Source organism: Pungitius pungitius, unplaced genomic scaffold, assembly GCF_949316345.1.
Source record: "Pungitius pungitius unplaced genomic scaffold, fPunPun2.1 scaffold_36, whole genome shotgun sequence".
In the NCBI taxonomy this organism is placed as follows: Eukaryota; Metazoa; Chordata; class Actinopteri; order Perciformes; family Gasterosteidae; genus Pungitius; species Pungitius pungitius.
Window position 1 is genome coordinate 223,823 of NW_026909856.1, and position 14,819 is coordinate 238,641.

Genomic DNA, 14,819 nt, shown 5'->3' on the forward strand with positions numbered 1-14,819 from the left:
TCACCGATTGGCTGGGACTCCTGGGCGGGTCTTCTCTAGTCCATCCAATTTTCGGCATGGGATGTCACAGCCTTCTTTGCATACCCTTATTTAACCCACACAAAGATGCCAACGGCTGGCGTGTCATAATTCATTGACGCATTATAAAGGATTAGGAAAAAGATAAAAAGCAGCTTACGGCCATACCTCTCTGGTTCCGCCCGATCTCGTCTGATCTCGGAAGCTAAGCAGAGCAGGGCCTGGTTAGTACCTGGATGGAAGACCGCCTGGGAATCCCAGGTGCCGTAAGCTTTTTCACTTCTCTCTCCGAAAGCCGCCGAGCGCCGCAGATTGTACACCTGTTTTAACGTTGGATATGAAAGGAAATTAGACAATATTATCCAAAATGATTCCGTTTCATGATTGCTAAATTAGTGTTGGTCAACATTTACGATTGGCATACTGTTGTTTGTAATTTAGCCGTTGAAATACAGGTGCTAACCCAACATGTTAGAATTGCCAGTGAAGAAAAGTAAAGTTACCTTCAGGCTTTAGGAACCTCTCTTGCAAATGCTAACAACTGCTTCAATTTTAGAAAAAGAAACTTCTGATTATCTTTGACACGTTTTAAAGGATTAGGAAAAAGATGAAAAGCAGCTTACGTCCATACCTCTCTGGTTCCGCCCGATCTCGTCTGATCTCGGAAGCTAAGCAGAGCAGGGCCTGGTTAGTACCTGGATGGAAGACCGCCTGGGAATCCCAGGTGCCGTAAGCTTTTTCACTTCTCTCTCTGAAAGCCGCCCAGCGCCGTAGATTGTACACCTACACAATTGTAAAAAAAATTTCACATTGTAGAAGAGATGCAATAGGAAGAAGATGAAAGGTGGCTTACGTCCGTACCATCGTCAGGCCATTTGAGGTGGCGGGGACTGCAATGGCCATTCACCGATTGGCTGGGACTCCTGGGCGGGTCTTCTCTAGTCCATCCAATTTTCGGCATGGGATGTCACAGCCTTCTTTGCATACCCTTATTTAACCCACACAAAGATGCCAACGGCTGGCGTGTCATAATTCATTGACGCATTATAAAGGATTAGGAAAAAGATAAAAAGCAGCTTACGGCCATACCTCTCTGGTTCCGCCCGATCTCGTCTGATCTCGGAAGCTAAGCAGAGCAGGGCCTGGTTAGTACCTGGATGGAAGACCGCCTGGGAATCCCAGGTGCCGTAAGCTTTTTCACTTCTCTCTCCGAAAGCCGCCGAGCGCCGCAGATTGTACACCTGTTTTAACGTTGGATATGAAAGGAAATTAGACAATATTATCCAAAATGATTCCGTTTCATGATTGCTAAATTAGTGTTGGTCAACATTTACGATTGGCATACTGTTGTTTGTAATTTAGCCGTTGAAATACAGGTGCTAACCCAACATGTTAGAATTGCCAGTGAAGAAAAGTAAAGTTACCTTCAGGCTTTAGGAACCTCTCTTGCCAATGCTAAGAACTGCTTCAATTTTAGAAAAAGAAACTTCTGATTATCTTTGACACGTTTTAAAGGATTAGGAAAAAGATGAAAAGCAGCTTACGTCCATACCTCTCTGGTTCCGCCCGATCTCGTCTGTTCTCGGAAGCTAAGCAGAGCAGGGCCTGGTTAGTACCTGGATGGAAGACCGCCTGGGAATCCCAGGTGCCGTAAGCTTTTTCACTTCTCTCTCTGAAAGCCGCCCAGCGCCGTATATTGTACACCTACACAATTGTAAAAAAAAATTCACATTGTAGAAGAGATGCAATAGGAAGAAGATGAAAGGTGGCTTACGTCCGTACCATCGTCAGGCCATTTGAGGTGGCGGGGACTGCAATGGCCATTCACCGATTGGCTGGGACTCCTGGGCGGGTCTTCTCTAGTCCATCCAATTTTCGGCATGGGATGTCACAGCCTTCTTTGCATACCCTTATTTAACCCACACAAAGATGCCAACGGCTGGCGTGTCATAATTCATTGACGCATTATAAAGGATTAGGAAAAAGATAAAAAGCAGCTTACGGCCATACCTCTCTGGTTCCGCCCGATCTCGTCTGATCTCGGAAGCTAAGCAGAGCAGGGCCTGGTTAGTACCTGGATGGAAGACCGCCTGGGAATCCCAGGTGCCGTAAGCTTTTTCACTTCTCTCTCCGAAAGCCGCCGAGCGCCGCAGATTGTACACCTGTTTTAACGTTGGATATGAAAGGAAATTAGACAATATTATCCAAAATGATTCCGTTTCATGATTGCTAAATTAGTGTTGGTCAACATTTACGATTGGCATACTGTTGTTTGTAATTTAGCCGTTGAAATACAGGTGCTAACCCAACATGTTAGAATTGCCAGTGAAGAAAAGTAAAGTTACCTTCAGGCTTTAGGAACCTCTCTTGCCAATGCTAACAACTGCTTCAATTTTAGAAAAAGAAACTTCTGATTATCTTTGACACGTTTTAAAGGATTAGGAAAAAGATGAAAAGCAGCTTACGTCCATACCCCTCTGGTTCCGCCCGATCTCGTCTGATCTCGGAACCTAAGCAGAGCAGGGCCTGGTTAGTACCTGGATGGAAGACCGCCTGGGAATCCCAGGTGCCGTAAGCTTTTTCACTTCTCTCTCTGAAAGCCGCCCAGCGCCGTAGATTGTACACCTACACAATTGTAAAAAAAAATTCACATTGTAGAAGAGATGCAATAGGAAGAAGATGAAAGGTGGCTTACGTCCGTACCATCGTCAGGCCATTTGAGGTGGCGGGGACTGCAATGGCCATTCACCGATTGGCTGGGACTCCTGGGCGGGTCTTCTCTAGTCCATCCAATTTTCGGCATGGGATGTCACAGCCTTCTTTGCATACCCTTATTTAACCCACACAAAGATGCCAACGGCTGGCGTGTCATAATTCATTGACGCATTATAAAGGATTAGGAAAAAGATAAAAAGCAGCTTACGGCCATACCTCTCTGGTTCCGCCCGATCTCGTCTGATCTCGGAAGCTAAGCAGAGCAGGGCCTGGTTAGTACCTGGATGGAAGACCGCCTGGGAATCCCAGGTGCCGTAAGCTTTTTCACTTCTCTCTCCGAAAGCCGCCGAGCGCCGCAGATTGTACACCTGTTTTAACGTTGGATATGAAAGGAAATTAGACAATATTATCCAAAATGATTCCGTTTCATGATTGCTAAATTAGTGTTGGTCAACATTTACGATTGGCATACTGTTGTTTGTAATTTAGCCGTTGAAATACAGGTGCTAACCCAACATGTTAGAATTGCCAGTGAAGAAAAGTAAAGTTACCTTCAGGCTTTAGGAACCTCTCTTGCCAATGCTAAGAACTGCTTCAATTTTAGAAAAAGAAACTTCTGATTATCTTTGACACGTTTTAAAGGATTAGGAAAAAGATGAAAAGCAGCTTACGTCCATACCTCTCTGGTTCCGCCCGATCTCGTCTGTTCTCGGAAGCTAAGCAGAGCAGGGCCTGGTTAGTACCTGGATGGAAGACCGCCTGGGAATCCCAGGTGCCGTAAGCTTTTTCACTTCTCTCTCTGAAAGCCGCCCAGCGCCGTAGATTGTACACCTACACAATTGTAAAAAAAAATTCACATTGTAGAAGAGATGCAATAGGAAGAAGATGAAAGGTGGCTTACGTCCGTACCATCGTCAGGCCATTTGAGGTGGCGGGGACTGCAATGGCCATTCACCGATTGGCTGGGACTCCTGGGCGGGTCTTCTCTAGTCCATCCAATTTTCGGCATGGGATGTCACAGCCTTCTTTGCATACCCTTATTTAACCCACACAAAGATGCCAACGGCTGGCGTGTCATAATTCATTGACGCATTATAAAGGATTAGGAAAAAGATAAAAAGCAGCTTACGGCCATACCTCTCTGGTTCCGCCCGATCTCGTCTGATCTCGGAAGCTAAGCAGAGCAGGGCCTGGTTAGTACCTGGATGGAAGACCGCCTGGGAATCCCAGGTGCCGTAAGCTTTTTCACTTCTCTCTCCGAAAGCCGCCGAGCGCCGCAGATTGTACACCTGTTTTAACGTTGGATATGAAAGGAAATTAGACAATATTATCCAAAATGATTCCGTTTCATGATTGCTAAATTAGTGTTGGTCAACATTTACGATTGGCATACTGTTGTTTGTAATTTAGCCGTTGAAATACAGGTGCTAACCCAACATGTTAGAATTGCCAGTGAAGAAAAGTAAAGTTACCTTCAGGCTTTAGGAACCTCTCTTGCCAATGCTAACAACTGCTTCAATTTTAGAAAAAGAAACTTCTGATTATCTTTGACACGTTTTAAAGGATTAGGAAAAAGATGAAAAGCAGCTTACGTCCATACCTCTCTGGTTCCGCCCGATCTCGTCTGATCTCGGAAGCTAAGCAGAGCAGGGCCTGGTTAGTACCTGGATGGAAGACCGCCTGGGAATCCCAGGTGCCGTAAGCTTTTTCACTTCTCTCTCCGAAAGCCGCCCAGCGCCGTAAATTGTACACCTACACAATTGTAAAAAAAATTTCACATGGTAGAAGAGATGCAATAGGAAGAAGATGAAAGGTGGCTTACGTCCGTACCATCGTCAGGCCATTTGAGGTGGCGGGGACTGCAATGGCCATTCACCGATTGGCTGGGACTCCTGGGCGGGTCTTCTCTAGTCCATCCAATTTTCGGCATGGGATGTCACAGCCTTCTTTGCATACCCTTATTTAACCCACACAAAGATGCCAACGGCTGGCGTGTCATAATTCATTGACGCATTATAAAGGATTAGGAAAAAGATAAAAAGCAGCTTACGGCCATACCTCTCTGGTTCCGCCCGATCTCGTCTGATCTCGGAAGCTAAGCAGAGCAGGGCCTGGTTAGTACCTGGATGGAAGACCGCCTGGGAATCCCAGGTGCCGTAAGCTTTTTCACTTCTCTCTCCGAAAGCCGCCGAGCGCCGCAGATTGTACACCTGTTTTAACGTTGGATATGAAAGGAAATTAGACAATATTATCCAAAATGATTCCGTTTCATGATTGCTAAATTAGTGTTGGTCAACATTTACGATTGGCATACTGTTGTTTGTAATTTAGCCGTTGAAATACAGGTGCTAACCCAACATGTTAGAATTGCCAGTGAAGAAAAGTAAAGTTACCTTCAGGCTTTAGGAACCTCTCTTGCCAATGCTAACAACTGCTTCAATTTTAGAAAAAGAAACTTCTGATTATCTTTGACACGTTTTAAAGGATTAGGAAAAAGATGAAAAGCAGCTTACGTCCATACCTCTCTGGTTCCGCCCGATCTCGTCTGATCTCGGAAGCTAAGCAGAGCAGGGCCTGGTTAGTACCTGGATGGAAGACCGCCTGGGAATCCCAGGTGCCGTAAGCTTTTTCACTTCTCTCTCTGAAAGCCGCCCAGCGCCGTAAATTGTACACCTACACAATTGTAAAAAAAATTTCACATTGTAGAAGAGATGCAATAGGAAGAAGATGAAAGGTGGCTTACGTCCATACCATCGTCAGGCCATTTGAGGTGGCGGGGACTGCAATGGCCATTCACCGATTGGCTGGGACTCCTGGGCGGGTCTTCTCTAGTCCATCCAATTTTCGGCATGGGATGTCACAGCCTTCTTTGCATACCCTTATTTAACCCACACAAAGATGCCAACGGCTGGCGTGTCATAATTCATTGACGCATTATAAAGGATTAGGAAAAAGATAAAAAGCAGCTTACGGCCATACCTCTCTGGTTCCGCCCGATCTCGTCTGATCTCGGAAGCTAAGCAGAGCAGGGCCTGGTTAGTACCTGGATGGAAGACCGCCTGGGAATCCCAGGTGCCGTAAGCTTTTTCACTTCTCTCTCCGAAAGCCGCCGAGCGCCGCAGATTGTACACCTGTTTTAACGTTGGATATGAAAGGAAATTAGACAATATTATCCAAAATGATTCCGTTTCATGATTGCTAAATTAGTGTTGGTCAACATTTACGATTGGCATACTGTTGTTTGTAATTTAGCCGTTGAAATACAGGTGCTAACCCAACATGTTAGAATTGCCAGTGAAGAAAAGTAAAGTTACCTTCAGGCTTTAGGAACCTCTCTTGCCAATGCTAACAACTGCTTCAATTTTAGAAAAAGAAACTTCTGATTATCTTTGACACGTTTTAAAGGATTAGGAAAAAGATGAAAAGCAGCTTACGTCCATACCTCTCTGGTTCCGCCCGATCTCGTCTGATCTCGGAAGCTAAGCAGAGCAGGGCCTGGTTAGTACCTGGATGGAAGACCGCCTGGGAATCCCAGGTGCCGTAAGCTTTTTCACTTCTCTCTCTGAAAGCCGCCCAGCGCCGTAAATTGTACACCTACACAATTGTAAAAAAAATTTCACATTGTAGAAGAGATGCAATAGGAAGAAGATGAAAGGTGGCTTACGTCCATACCATCGTCAGGCCATTTGAGGTGGCGGGGACTGCAATGGCCATTCACCGATTGGCTGGGACTCCTGGGCGGGTCTTCTCTAGTCCATCCAATTTTCGGCATGGGATGTCACAGCCTTCTTTGCATACCCTTATTTAACCCACACAAAGATGCCAACGGCTGGCGTGTCATAATTCATTGACGCATTATAAAGGATTAGGAAAAAGATAAAAAGCAGCTTACGGCCATACCTCTCTGGTTCCGCCCGATCTCGTCTGATCTCGGAAGCTAAGCAGAGCAGGGCCTGGTTAGTACCTGGATGGAAGACCGCCTGGGAATCCCAGGTGCCGTAAGCTTTTTCACTTCTCTCTCCGAAAGCCGCCGAGCGCCGCAGATTGTACACCTGTTTTAACGTTGGATATGAAAGGAAATTAGACAATATTATCCAAAATGATTCCGTTTCATGATTGCTAAATTAGTGTTGGTCAACATTTACGATTGGCATACTGTTGTTTGTAATTTAGCCGTTGAAATACAGGTGCTAACCCAACATGTTAGAATTGCCAGTGAAGAAAAGTAAAGTTACCTTCAGGCTTTAGGAACCTCTCTTGCCAATGCTAAGAACTGCTTCAATTTTAGAAAAAGAAACTTCTGATTATCTTTGACACGTTTTAAAGGATTAGGAAAAAGATGAAAAGCAGCTTACGTCCATACCTCTCTGGTTCCGCCCGATCTCGTCTGTTCTCGGAAGCTAAGCAGAGCAGGGCCTGGTTAGTACCTGGATGGAAGACCGCCTGGGAATCCCAGGTGCCGTAAGCTTTTTCACTTCTCTCTCTGAAAGCCGCCCAGCGCCGTAGATTGTACACCTACACAATTGTAAAAAAAAACTCACATTGTAGAAGAGATGCAATAGGAAGAAGATGAAAGGTGGCTTACGTCCGTACCATCGTCAGGCCATTTGAGGTGGCGGGGACTGCAATGGCCATTCACCGATTGGCTGGGACTCCTGGGCGGGTCTTCTCTAGTCCATCCAATTTTCGGCATGGGATGTCACAGCCTTCTTTGCATACCCTTATTTAACCCACACAAAGATGCCAACGGCTGGCGTGTCATAATTCATTGACGCATTATAAAGGATTAGGAAAAAGATAAAAAGCAGCTTACGGCCATACCTCTCTGGTTCAGCCCGATCTCGTCTGATCTCGGAAGCTAAGCAGAGCAGGGCCTGGTTAGTACCTGGATGGAAGACCGCCTGGGAATCCCAGGTGCCGTAAGCTTTTTCACTTCTCTCTCCGAAAGCCGCCGAGCGCCGCAGATTGTACACCTGTTTTAACGTTGGATATGAAAGGAAATTAGACAATATTATCCAAAATGATTCCGTTTCATGATTGCTAAATTAGTGTTGGTCAACATTTACGATTGGCATACTGTTGTTTGTAATTTAGCCGTTGAAATACAGGTGCTAACCCAACATGTTAGAATTGCCAGTGAAGAAAAGTAAAGTTACCTTCAGGCTTTAGGAACCTCTCTTGCCAATGCTAAGAACTGCTTCAATTTTAGAAAAAGAAACTTCTGATTATCTTTGACACGTTTTAAAGGATTAGGAAAAAGATGAAAAGCAGCTTACGTCCATACCTCTCTGGTTCCGCCCGATCTCGTCTGTTCTCGGAAGCTAAGCAGAGCAGGGCCTGGTTAGTACCTGGATGGAAGACCGCCTGGGAATCCCAGGTGCCGTAAGCTTTTTCACTTCTCTCTCTGAAAGCCGCCCAGCGCCGTAGATTGTACACCTACACAATTGTAAAAAAAAATTCACATTGTAGAAGAGATGCAATAGGAAGAAGATGAAAGGTGGCTTACGTCCGTACCATCGTCAGGCCATTTGAGGTGGCGGGGACTGCAATGGCCATTCACCGATTGGCTGGGACTCCTGGGCGGGTCTTCTCTAGTCCATCCAATTTTCGGCATGGGATGTCACAGCCTTCTTTGCATACCCTTATTTAACCCACACAAAGATGCCAACGGCTGGCGTGTCATAATTCATTGACGCATTATAAAGGATTAGGAAAAAGATAAAAAGCAGCTTACGGCCATACCTCTCTGGTTCCGCCCGATCTCGTCTGATCTCGGAAGCTAAGCAGAGCAGGGCCTGGTTAGTACCTGGATGGAAGACCGCCTGGGAATCCCAGGTGCCGTAAGCTTTTTCACTTCTCTCTCCGAAAGCCGCCGAGCGCCGCAGATTGTACACCTGTTTTAACGTTGGATATGAAAGGAAATTAGACAATATTATCCAAAATGATTCCGTTTCATGATTGCTAAATTAGTGTTGGTCAACATTTACGATTGGCATACTGTTGTTTGTAATTTAGCCGTTGAAATACAGGTGCTAACCCAACATGTTAGAATTGCCAGTGAAGAAAAGTAAAGTTACCTTCAGGCTTTAGGAACCTCTCTTGCCAATGCTAAGAACTGCTTCAATTTTAGAAAAAGAAACTTCTGATTATCTTTGACACGTTTTAAAGGATTAGGAAAAAGATGAAAAGCAGCTTACGTCCATACCTCTCTGGTTCCGCCCGATCTCGTCTGTTCTCGGAAGCTAAGCAGAGCAGGGCCTGGTTAGTACCTGGATGGAAGACCGCCTGGGAATCCCAGGTGCCGTAAGCTTTTTCACTTCTCTCTCTGAAAGCCGCCCAGCGCCGTAGATTGTACACCTACACAATTGTAAAAAAAAATTCACATTGTAGAAGAGATGCAATAGGAAGAAGATGAAAGGTGGCTTACGTCCGTACCATCGTCAGGCCATTTGAGGTGGCGGGGACTGCAATGGCCATTCACCGATTGGCTGGGACTCCTGGGCGGGTCTTCTCTAGTCCATCCAATTTTCGGCATGGGATGTCACAGCCTTCTTTGCATACCCTTATTTAACCCACACAAAGATGCCAACGGCTGGCGTGTCATAATTCATTGACGCATTATAAAGGATTAGGAAAAAGATAAAAAGCAGCTTACGGCCATACCTCTCTGGTTCCGCCCGATCTCGTCTGATCTCGGAAGCTAAGCAGAGCAGGGCCTGGTTAGTACCTGGATGGAAGACCGCCTGGGAATCCCAGGTGCCGTAAGCTTTTTCACTTCTCTCTCCGAAAGCCGCCGAGCGCCGCAGATTGTACACCTGTTTTAACGTTGGATATGAAAGGAAATTAGACAATATTATCCAAAATGATTCCGTTTCATGATTGCTAAATTAGTGTTGGTCAACATTTACGATTGGCATACTGTTGTTTGTAATTTAGCCGTTGAAATACAGGTGCTAACCCAACATGTTAGAATTGCCAGTGAAGAAAAGTAAAGTTACCTTCAGGCTTTAGGAACCTCTCTTGCCAATGCTAACAACTGCTTCAATTTTAGAAAAAGAAACTTCTGATTATCTTTGACACGTTTTAAAGGATTAGGAAAAAGATGAAAAGCAGCTTACGTCCATACCTCTCTGGTTCCGCCCGATCTCGTCTGATCTCGGAAGCTAAGCAGAGCAGGGCCTGGTTAGTACCTGGATGGAAGACCGCCTGGGAATCCCAGGTGCCGTAAGCTTTTTCACTTCTCTCTCCGAAAGCCGCCCAGCGCCGTAAATTGTACACCTACACAATTGTAAAAAAAATTTCACATGGTAGAAGAGATGCAATAGGAAGAAGATGAAAGGTGGCTTACGTCCGTACCATCGTCAGGCCATTTGAGGTGGCGGGGACTGCAATGGCCATTCACCGATTGGCTGGGACTCCTGGGCGGGTCTTCTCTAGTCCATCCAATTTTCGGCATGGGATGTCACAGCCTTCTTTGCATACCCTTATTTAACCCACACAAAGATGCCAACGGCTGGCGTGTCATAATTCATTGACGCATTATAAAGGATTAGGAAAAAGATAAAAAGCAGCTTACGGCCATACCTCTCTGGTTCCGCCCGATCTCGTCTGATCTCGGAAGCTAAGCAGAGCAGGGCCTGGTTAGTACCTGGATGGAAGACCGCCTGGGAATCCCAGGTGCCGTAAGCTTTTTCACTTCTCTCTCCGAAAGCCGCCGAGCGCCGCAGATTGTACACCTGTTTTAACGTTGGATATGAAAGGAAATTAGACAATATTATCCAAAATGATTCCGTTTCATGATTGCTAAATTAGTGTTGGTCAACATTTACGATTGGCATACTGTTGTTTGTAATTTAGCCGTTGAAATACAGGTGCTAACCCAACATGTTAGAATTGCCAGTGAAGAAAAGTAAAGTTACCTTCAGGCTTTAGGAACCTCTCTTGCCAATGCTAACAACTGCTTCAATTTTAGAAAAAGAAACTTCTGATTATCTTTGACACGTTTTAAAGGATTAGGAAAAAGATGAAAAGCAGCTTACGTCCATACCTCTCTGGTTCCGCCCGATCTCGTCTGATCTCGGAAGCTAAGCAGAGCAGGGCCTGGTTAGTACCTGGATGGAAGACCGCCTGGGAATCCCAGGTGCCGTAAGCTTTTTCACTTCTCTCTCCGAAAGCCGCCGAGCGCCGCAGATTGTACACCTGTTTTAACGTTGGATATGAAAGGAAATTAGACAATATTATCCAAAATGATTCCGTTTCATGATTGCTAAATTAGTGTTGGTCAACATTTACGATTGGCATACTGTTGTTTGTAATTTAGCCGTTGAAATACAGGTGCTAACCCAACATGTTAGAATTGCCAGTGAAGAAAAGTAAAGTTACCTTCAGGCTTTAGGAACCTCTCTTGCCAATGCTAACAACTGCTTCAATTTTAGAAAAAGAAACTTCTGATTATCTTTGACACGTTTTAAAGGATTAGGAAAAAGATGAAAAGCAGCTTACGTCCATACCTCTCTGGTTCCGCCCGATCTCGTCTGATCTCGGAAGCTAAGCAGAGCAGGGCCTGGTTAGTACCTGGATGGAAGACCGCCTGGGAATCCCAGGTGCCGTAAGCTTTTTCACTTCTCTCTCTGAAAGCCGCCCAGCGCCGTAGATTGTACACCTACACAATTGTAAAAAAAAATTCACATTGTAGAAGAGATGCAATAGGAAGAAGATGAAAGGTGGCTTACGTCCATACCATCGTCAGGCCATTTGAGGTGGCGGGGACTGCAATGGCCATTCACCGATTGGCTGGGACTCCTGGGCGGGTCTTCTCTAGTCCATCCAATTTTCGGCATGGGATGTCACAGCCTTCTTTGCATACCCTTATTTAACCCACACAAAGATGCCAACGGCTGGCGTGTCATAATTCATTGACGCATTATAAAGGATTAGGAAAAAGATAAAAAGCAGCTTACGGCCATACCTCTCTGGTTCAGCCCGATCTCGTCTGATCTCGGAAGCTAAGCAGAGCAGGGCCTGGTTAGTACCTGGATGGAAGACCGCCTGGGAATCCCAGGTGCCGTAAGCTTTTTCACTTCTCTCTCCGAAAGCCGCCGAGCGCCGCAGATTGTACACCTGTTTTAACGTTGGATATGAAAGGAAATTAGACAATATTATCCAAAATGATTCCGTTTCATGATTGCTAAATTAGTGTTGGTCAACATTTACGATTGGCATACTGTTGTTTGTAATTTAGCCGTTGAAATACAGGTGCTAACCCAACATGTTAGAATTGCCAGTGAAGAAAAGTAAAGTTACCTTCAGGCTTTAGGAACCTCTCTTGCCAATGCTAAGAACTGCTTCAATTTTAGAAAAAGAAACTTCTGATTATCTTTGACACGTTTTAAAGGATTAGGAAAAAGATGAAAAGCAGCTTACGTCCATACCTCTCTGGTTCCGCCCGATCTCGTCTGTTCTCGGAAGCTAAGCAGAGCAGGGCCTGGTTAGTACCTGGATGGAAGACCGCCTGGGAATCCCAGGTGCCGTAAGCTTTTTCACTTCTCTCTCTGAAAGCCGCCCAGCGCCGTAGATTGTACACCTACACAATTGTAAAAAAAAATTCACATTGTAGAAGAGATGCAATAGGAAGAAGATGAAAGGTGGCTTACGTCCGTACCATCGTCAGGCCATTTGAGGTGGCGGGGACTGCAATGGCCATTCACCGATTGGCTGGGACTCCTGGGCGGGTCTTCTCTAGTCCATCCAATTTTCGGCATGGGATGTCACAGCCTTCTTTGCATACCCTTATTTAACCCACACAAAGATGCCAACGGCTGGCGTGTCATAATTCATTGACGCATTATAAAGGATTAGGAAAAAGATAAAAAGCAGCTTACGGCCATACCTCTCTGGTTCCGCCCGATCTCGTCTGATCTCGGAAGCTAAGCAGAGCAGGGCCTGGTTAGTACCTGGATGGAAGACCGCCTGGGAATCCCAGGTGCCGTAAGCTTTTTCACTTCTCTCTCCGAAAGCCGCCGAGCGCCGCAGATTGTACACCTGTTTTAACGTTGGATATGAAAGGAAATTAGACAATATTATCCAAAATGATTCCGTTTCATGATTGCTAAATTAGTGTTGGTCAACATTTACGATTGGCATACTGTTGTTTGTAATTTAGCCGTTGAAATACAGGTGCTAACCCAACATGTTAGAATTGCCAGTGAAGAAAAGTAAAGTTACCTTCAGGCTTTAGGAACCTCTCTTGCCAATGCTAACAACTGCTTCAATTTTAGAAAAAGAAACTTCTGATTATCTTTGACACGTTTTAAAGGATTAGGAAAAAGATGAAAAGCAGCTTACGTCCATACCTCTCTGGTTCCGCCCGATCTCGTCTGTTCTCGGAAGCTAAGCAGAGCAGGGCCTGGTTAGTACCTGGATGGAAGACCGCCTGGGAATCCCAGGTGCCGTAAGCTTTTTCACTTCTCTCTCTGAAAGCCGCCCAGCGCCGTAGATTGTACACCTACACAATTGTAAAAAAAAATTCACATTGTAGAAGAGATGCAATAGGAAGAAGATGAAAGGTGGCTTACGTCCGTACCATCGTCAGGCCATTTGAGGTGGCGGGGACTGCAATGGCCATTCACCGATTGGCTGGGACTCCTGGGCGGGTCTTCTCTAGTCCATCCAATTTTCGGCATGGGATGTCACAGCCTTCTTTGCATACCCTTATTTAACCCACACAAAGATGCCAACGGCTGGCGTGTCATAATTCATTGACGCATTATAAAGGATTAGGAAAAAGATAAAAAGCAGCTTACGGCCATACCTCTCTGGTTCCGCCCGATCTCGTCTGATCTCGGAAGCTAAGCAGAGCAGGGCCTGGTTAGTACCTGGATGGAAGACCGCCTGGGAATCCCAGGTGCCGTAAGCTTTTTCACTTCTCTCTCCGAAAGCCGCCGAGCGCCGCAGATTGTACACCTGTTTTAACGTTGGATATGAAAGGAAATTAGACAATATTATCCAAAATGATTCCGTTTCATGATTGCTAAATTAGTGTTGGTCAACATTTACGATTGGCATACTGTTGTTTGTAATTTAGCCGTTGAAATACAGGTGCTAACCCAACATGTTAGAATTGCCAGTGAAGAAAAGTAAAGTTACCTTCAGGCTTTAGGAACCTCTCTTGCCAATGCTAACAACTGCTTCAATTTTAGAAAAAGAAACTTCTGATTATCTTTGACACGTTTTAAAGGATTAGGAAAAAGATGAAAAGCAGCTTACGTCCATACCTCTCTGGTTCCGCCCGATCTCGTCTGATCTCGGAAGCTAAGCAGAGCAGGGCCTGGTTAGTACCTGGATGGAAGACCGCCTGGGAATCCCAGGTGCCGTAAGCTTTTTCACTTCTCTCTCCGAAAGCCGCCCAGCGCCGTAAATTGTACACCTACACAATTGTAAAAAAAATTTCACATGGTAGAAGAGATGCAATAGGAAGAAGATGAAAGGTGGCTTACGTCCGTACCATCGTCAGGCCATTTGAGGTGGCGGGGACTGCAATGGCCATTCACCGATTGGCTGGGACTCCTGGGCGGGTCTTCTCTAGTCCATCCAATTTTCGGCATGGGATGTCACAGCCTTCTTTGCATACCCTTATTTAACCCACACAAAGATGCCAACGGCTGGCGTGTCATAATTCATTGACGCATTATAAAGGATTAGGAAAAAGATAAAAAGCAGCTTACGGCCATACCTCTCTGGTTCCGCCCGATCTCGTCTGATCTCGGAAGCTAAGCAGAGCAGGGCCTGGTTAGTACCTGGATGGAAGACCGCCTGGGAATCCCAGGTGCCGTAAGCTTTTTCACTTCTCTCTCCGAAAGCCGCCGAGCGCCGCAGATTGTACACCTGTTTTAACGTTGGATATGAAAGGAAATTAGACAATATTATCCAAAATGATTCCGTTTCATGATTGCTAAATTAGTGTTGGTCAACATTTACGATTGGCATACTGTTGTTTGTAATTTAGCCGTTGAAATACAGGTGCTAACCCAACATGTTAGAATTGCCAGTGAAGAAAAGTAAAGTTACCTTCAGGCTTTAGGAACCTC

General features: G+C 45.5%; 32 non-coding genes across 32 annotated transcripts; all 32 read left to right on the forward strand.

Moving 5' to 3' along the window:
- Window positions 1–172: 172 nt before the first annotated feature.
- On the forward strand, window positions 173–291 carry LOC134115852 (5S ribosomal RNA). Its single transcript, XR_009948203.1, has one exon. It is a non-coding gene; the product is annotated as a 5S ribosomal RNA (ribosomal RNA).
- A 344-nt stretch (window positions 292–635) lies between these two features.
- LOC134115331 (5S ribosomal RNA) lies at window positions 636–754 on the forward strand. The gene has a single exon (XR_009947693.1). It is a non-coding gene; the product is annotated as a 5S ribosomal RNA (ribosomal RNA).
- A 339-nt stretch (window positions 755–1,093) lies between these two features.
- LOC134115853 (5S ribosomal RNA) lies at window positions 1,094–1,212 on the forward strand. The gene has a single exon (XR_009948204.1). It is a non-coding gene; the product is annotated as a 5S ribosomal RNA (ribosomal RNA).
- Window positions 1,213–1,556: 344 nt separating this feature from the next.
- LOC134115632 (5S ribosomal RNA) lies at window positions 1,557–1,675 on the forward strand. Its single transcript, XR_009947994.1, has one exon. It is a non-coding gene; the product is annotated as a 5S ribosomal RNA (ribosomal RNA).
- Window positions 1,676–2,014: 339 nt separating this feature from the next.
- On the forward strand, window positions 2,015–2,133 carry LOC134115854 (5S ribosomal RNA). The gene has a single exon (XR_009948205.1). It is a non-coding gene; the product is annotated as a 5S ribosomal RNA (ribosomal RNA).
- A 344-nt stretch (window positions 2,134–2,477) lies between these two features.
- LOC134115727 (5S ribosomal RNA) lies at window positions 2,478–2,596 on the forward strand. Its single transcript, XR_009948090.1, has one exon. It is a non-coding gene; the product is annotated as a 5S ribosomal RNA (ribosomal RNA).
- A 339-nt stretch (window positions 2,597–2,935) lies between these two features.
- On the forward strand, window positions 2,936–3,054 carry LOC134115855 (5S ribosomal RNA). Its single transcript, XR_009948206.1, has one exon. It is a non-coding gene; the product is annotated as a 5S ribosomal RNA (ribosomal RNA).
- Window positions 3,055–3,398: 344 nt separating this feature from the next.
- Window positions 3,399–3,517, forward strand: LOC134115633 (5S ribosomal RNA). Its single transcript, XR_009947995.1, has one exon. It is a non-coding gene; the product is annotated as a 5S ribosomal RNA (ribosomal RNA).
- A 339-nt stretch (window positions 3,518–3,856) lies between these two features.
- On the forward strand, window positions 3,857–3,975 carry LOC134115856 (5S ribosomal RNA). Its single transcript, XR_009948207.1, has one exon. It is a non-coding gene; the product is annotated as a 5S ribosomal RNA (ribosomal RNA).
- A 344-nt stretch (window positions 3,976–4,319) lies between these two features.
- LOC134115332 (5S ribosomal RNA) lies at window positions 4,320–4,438 on the forward strand. The gene has a single exon (XR_009947694.1). It is a non-coding gene; the product is annotated as a 5S ribosomal RNA (ribosomal RNA).
- Window positions 4,439–4,777: 339 nt separating this feature from the next.
- LOC134115857 (5S ribosomal RNA) lies at window positions 4,778–4,896 on the forward strand. Its single transcript, XR_009948208.1, has one exon. It is a non-coding gene; the product is annotated as a 5S ribosomal RNA (ribosomal RNA).
- A 344-nt stretch (window positions 4,897–5,240) lies between these two features.
- LOC134115333 (5S ribosomal RNA) lies at window positions 5,241–5,359 on the forward strand. Its single transcript, XR_009947695.1, has one exon. It is a non-coding gene; the product is annotated as a 5S ribosomal RNA (ribosomal RNA).
- A 339-nt stretch (window positions 5,360–5,698) lies between these two features.
- LOC134115858 (5S ribosomal RNA) lies at window positions 5,699–5,817 on the forward strand. The gene has a single exon (XR_009948209.1). It is a non-coding gene; the product is annotated as a 5S ribosomal RNA (ribosomal RNA).
- Window positions 5,818–6,161: 344 nt separating this feature from the next.
- LOC134115334 (5S ribosomal RNA) lies at window positions 6,162–6,280 on the forward strand. Its single transcript, XR_009947696.1, has one exon. It is a non-coding gene; the product is annotated as a 5S ribosomal RNA (ribosomal RNA).
- A 339-nt stretch (window positions 6,281–6,619) lies between these two features.
- LOC134115859 (5S ribosomal RNA) lies at window positions 6,620–6,738 on the forward strand. Its single transcript, XR_009948210.1, has one exon. It is a non-coding gene; the product is annotated as a 5S ribosomal RNA (ribosomal RNA).
- Window positions 6,739–7,082: 344 nt separating this feature from the next.
- On the forward strand, window positions 7,083–7,201 carry LOC134115634 (5S ribosomal RNA). Its single transcript, XR_009947996.1, has one exon. It is a non-coding gene; the product is annotated as a 5S ribosomal RNA (ribosomal RNA).
- A 339-nt stretch (window positions 7,202–7,540) lies between these two features.
- On the forward strand, window positions 7,541–7,659 carry LOC134116129 (5S ribosomal RNA). Its single transcript, XR_009948479.1, has one exon. It is a non-coding gene; the product is annotated as a 5S ribosomal RNA (ribosomal RNA).
- Window positions 7,660–8,003: 344 nt separating this feature from the next.
- LOC134115635 (5S ribosomal RNA) lies at window positions 8,004–8,122 on the forward strand. Its single transcript, XR_009947997.1, has one exon. It is a non-coding gene; the product is annotated as a 5S ribosomal RNA (ribosomal RNA).
- A 339-nt stretch (window positions 8,123–8,461) lies between these two features.
- LOC134115861 (5S ribosomal RNA) lies at window positions 8,462–8,580 on the forward strand. Its single transcript, XR_009948212.1, has one exon. It is a non-coding gene; the product is annotated as a 5S ribosomal RNA (ribosomal RNA).
- A 344-nt stretch (window positions 8,581–8,924) lies between these two features.
- Window positions 8,925–9,043, forward strand: LOC134115636 (5S ribosomal RNA). The gene has a single exon (XR_009947998.1). It is a non-coding gene; the product is annotated as a 5S ribosomal RNA (ribosomal RNA).
- Window positions 9,044–9,382: 339 nt separating this feature from the next.
- LOC134115862 (5S ribosomal RNA) lies at window positions 9,383–9,501 on the forward strand. Its single transcript, XR_009948213.1, has one exon. It is a non-coding gene; the product is annotated as a 5S ribosomal RNA (ribosomal RNA).
- Window positions 9,502–9,845: 344 nt separating this feature from the next.
- On the forward strand, window positions 9,846–9,964 carry LOC134115335 (5S ribosomal RNA). The gene has a single exon (XR_009947697.1). It is a non-coding gene; the product is annotated as a 5S ribosomal RNA (ribosomal RNA).
- A 339-nt stretch (window positions 9,965–10,303) lies between these two features.
- On the forward strand, window positions 10,304–10,422 carry LOC134115863 (5S ribosomal RNA). Its single transcript, XR_009948214.1, has one exon. It is a non-coding gene; the product is annotated as a 5S ribosomal RNA (ribosomal RNA).
- A 344-nt stretch (window positions 10,423–10,766) lies between these two features.
- Window positions 10,767–10,885, forward strand: LOC134115336 (5S ribosomal RNA). Its single transcript, XR_009947698.1, has one exon. It is a non-coding gene; the product is annotated as a 5S ribosomal RNA (ribosomal RNA).
- Window positions 10,886–11,229: 344 nt separating this feature from the next.
- LOC134115337 (5S ribosomal RNA) lies at window positions 11,230–11,348 on the forward strand. Its single transcript, XR_009947699.1, has one exon. It is a non-coding gene; the product is annotated as a 5S ribosomal RNA (ribosomal RNA).
- A 339-nt stretch (window positions 11,349–11,687) lies between these two features.
- LOC134116130 (5S ribosomal RNA) lies at window positions 11,688–11,806 on the forward strand. The gene has a single exon (XR_009948480.1). It is a non-coding gene; the product is annotated as a 5S ribosomal RNA (ribosomal RNA).
- Window positions 11,807–12,150: 344 nt separating this feature from the next.
- Window positions 12,151–12,269, forward strand: LOC134115637 (5S ribosomal RNA). Its single transcript, XR_009947999.1, has one exon. It is a non-coding gene; the product is annotated as a 5S ribosomal RNA (ribosomal RNA).
- A 339-nt stretch (window positions 12,270–12,608) lies between these two features.
- Window positions 12,609–12,727, forward strand: LOC134115864 (5S ribosomal RNA). The gene has a single exon (XR_009948215.1). It is a non-coding gene; the product is annotated as a 5S ribosomal RNA (ribosomal RNA).
- Window positions 12,728–13,071: 344 nt separating this feature from the next.
- On the forward strand, window positions 13,072–13,190 carry LOC134115638 (5S ribosomal RNA). The gene has a single exon (XR_009948000.1). It is a non-coding gene; the product is annotated as a 5S ribosomal RNA (ribosomal RNA).
- Window positions 13,191–13,529: 339 nt separating this feature from the next.
- Window positions 13,530–13,648, forward strand: LOC134115865 (5S ribosomal RNA). The gene has a single exon (XR_009948216.1). It is a non-coding gene; the product is annotated as a 5S ribosomal RNA (ribosomal RNA).
- Window positions 13,649–13,992: 344 nt separating this feature from the next.
- On the forward strand, window positions 13,993–14,111 carry LOC134115338 (5S ribosomal RNA). Its single transcript, XR_009947700.1, has one exon. It is a non-coding gene; the product is annotated as a 5S ribosomal RNA (ribosomal RNA).
- Window positions 14,112–14,450: 339 nt separating this feature from the next.
- On the forward strand, window positions 14,451–14,569 carry LOC134115866 (5S ribosomal RNA). The gene has a single exon (XR_009948217.1). It is a non-coding gene; the product is annotated as a 5S ribosomal RNA (ribosomal RNA).
- The last annotated feature ends 250 nt before the right edge of the window (window positions 14,570–14,819 follow it).